The following is a 2,434-nucleotide window of genomic DNA, read 5'->3' as shown; positions in this document are numbered from 1 at the left end:
CCCCCCCCCCTCTCTCTCTCATTCGCTCTCTCTCTCTGATGCAGCAGCTGCTGCTGGTGGTGATCCCCCGTGTTCATCTGGCTGTTTGGCCGTGCATGGAGGCGGCAGCACGGCACATTATGAACACACCGACCAGCCTCGTTATTCCGCGGGCGGCTGCTTTGCAGCAGCAGCAGCAGCAGCAGCAGCAGCGGCAGCAGCAGCAGCAGCAGAGGCAGCAGCAGCAGCAGCCCCTCAGGCCTCTTACCTTATGCGTGGCCCCGCCCGCCCACGTCCGTCTGTGACACACATCCTCGGGGTCAGAAGGTCAGAAGCGGCCACAGGGGGGTGGGGGGAGGGGGGCGGACGTCCGCGCCCACCACCCGGACATTGCTGACCGTCTGCCTGCCGGTGAAAATAAATGAGACCGCGACGGTTGGCCGTCGCTGCCCCGCCTTCCCTGCGCCCCACCGGAGTGGCTCCGGCCTGTCGGACGGGCCTTGCTCGTCATGTTCATCCGCACAGATGTGTGCAGCCTCCGCATGCTCCGCGGAGCCTGATGGAAGTGTCAGCATCGCATCAGTCTGAGGGCGCGGGCTGACAGCAGGCGCGCGCCGCACACACAGCGCCTCGCACAGCGCACAGTGTAGTTCCACCTGCCGCCGCCTGTTAGTCTCCGGGCGGTCCCAGTTTTCCGGGTGCTAGTGTAGCGCGCGCGGCGTATGCCTACTTCCGTGTGTTCACTGTTAGAAAAAATAATGGGATTTCACGGAGGAACACTCGTGAAAAGTATTGCCGAAGTAAGTCCTTTAGGGATTTCCCAAAGAACTCTGTAGATTTAACGTGTCGAGTGTAGCTTTGAAACATACAGACGAATGAAAACCTTCACCTTCAATATCTGTTTTAGTACACAAAAACTAAGGACGGAGGCCTCTGGGAATTTCTAATAGTGGTGAAAGATGAATCTTCGGGAAATCCCGAGATGTGTTGTTTATGTTGTGTGTATGTCTGCGTATGTGGTCTTCTTTATTTGCTATCCATACCTATCTTTGGCGGGTCTCTGGACAGTAAAGTATCGACGCAGTGCAGCGAGTTTGAGCGTACAGCAGAGGGGTATAGGATGATGTGAGAGATAGCGCGCGCGCGAGTCCGGCCGGCGAGGTATTCAGCCAGCGGGACGGGCGGACCGAGTCGAGCGGGTGGAGGGACCCGCCCCCGCCGTCCCGCCGTGCGATCTAACCCTTCTGGACCCCCGACTGTCCTCGAACTGTCACATTCATTCCAGCCGCTGCTCCAGACCCTCCCGTCCCCCTTCTCCTCTCTCCTCCCCTCCTCCTTCGCTTCCGCCTGGCCCTCTTCTAATTCCAGGCAGAACCCCCTGCTCCACCCCGCCACGCCCCGCCCCTACTGTCGCCGCCGCATGGTGAGTGGTGAGGTCGAAGCGTCGTCGTTCCATCTCTGTTAACCCGACCTGCCTGTTGAAAATGATACCGAATGCGTCATCTCTTCTGCGAATCGTCGTCATCGTTTGCGCAAAGGGGCTGTGTTGCGCGGTATTCATGGTTTGGTATCGCGATGCGATACCGAAGAAATGTTGCTGACTCTCGATTCATCGAATCTCGAAAATAATCACGAGCAATACCGCTATGTCGTGTATATCTTTTAGAAGGACGATGTGGTAAACATATGCTTTATTGAGGATAGCCTATTCATCGAGAGCTGAATCGATCTATCGAGATATCGCACAGCCCTGCATGTGCGAGAGCAGACCGGCGTCTCTGCGGCACCATAGAAAACTGGGTGGAAAATGGAATGACTGTGGACTGGCCGGTCCGGAAGAATGATAAGTGCCGGTCCGGGGGGGCCCTGCTGGGGGCCGCCGGACCCATTTTAGTACTGCTTTGCATGGCAAGAACCCTCTGGGAGCACGAAGGAGCTCGCCCGGCCGGACCGTGGCGGGGCACGCCGTAGGGCGGGTGGGGCGCGGTCGGGCTCTACTTTACGACCCTCGTCGCTCCATCATTTCACATTCTTATCCCCAATTAGAGTCTCTGCGCGGCGCATCGTTGAAGAGGATCGCCCCCCCCCCCTCCGCTTCTCGCCCTCCGCCCATCCTCCACTCCGGCCAACCGGGACCGGGCGGGTCAAGCGCGTCGCAGCTGATGACACAGGGGTGGCCAAAAGTTTCTCGACTTAAAAACTTTAATTTTACGCCCCCCTCTCCCTCATTTTTTTTTCTATGGCACTGAAAATAATTGTGCTGTCACCATTGAGGGAGTAAACTTTCCTTTAGGTTATGCATTTTTAAAAGTAGTCCTTTTCGGTTTTGTTTTTGCAGTGTGCCAGAATTCACCGCGCGTGGTAGTGCATCGCCCCGGCCGGATCCGACCCCCTTCCCCTTCCCCTCTGCCCCGCGGCACGTCCCTCACATCAGGCTGCCCAAGACGGCCCCGCC

The 2,434-nt window shown here is 57.9% G+C and overlaps 1 protein-coding gene across 2 annotated transcripts in view; it reads left to right on the top strand.

Annotated features, from left to right (window-relative positions):
* LOC113213117 (uncharacterized) overlaps nt 1-2,434 on the top strand; it is a 130,039-nt gene that overhangs the window by 53,664 nt on the left and 73,941 nt on the right. The gene's annotated exons all lie outside the window — the stretch shown is intronic.

The sequence above is a fragment of the Frankliniella occidentalis genome, unplaced genomic scaffold, assembly GCF_000697945.3.
Source record: "Frankliniella occidentalis isolate FOCC.00 unplaced genomic scaffold, Focc_3.1 Scaffold54, whole genome shotgun sequence".
NCBI classification, from domain to species: domain Eukaryota; kingdom Metazoa; phylum Arthropoda; class Insecta; order Thysanoptera; family Thripidae; genus Frankliniella; species Frankliniella occidentalis.
The sequence above is the reverse complement of the archived record's forward strand: the minus strand, read 5'-3'. Positions and strand labels throughout refer to the sequence as shown.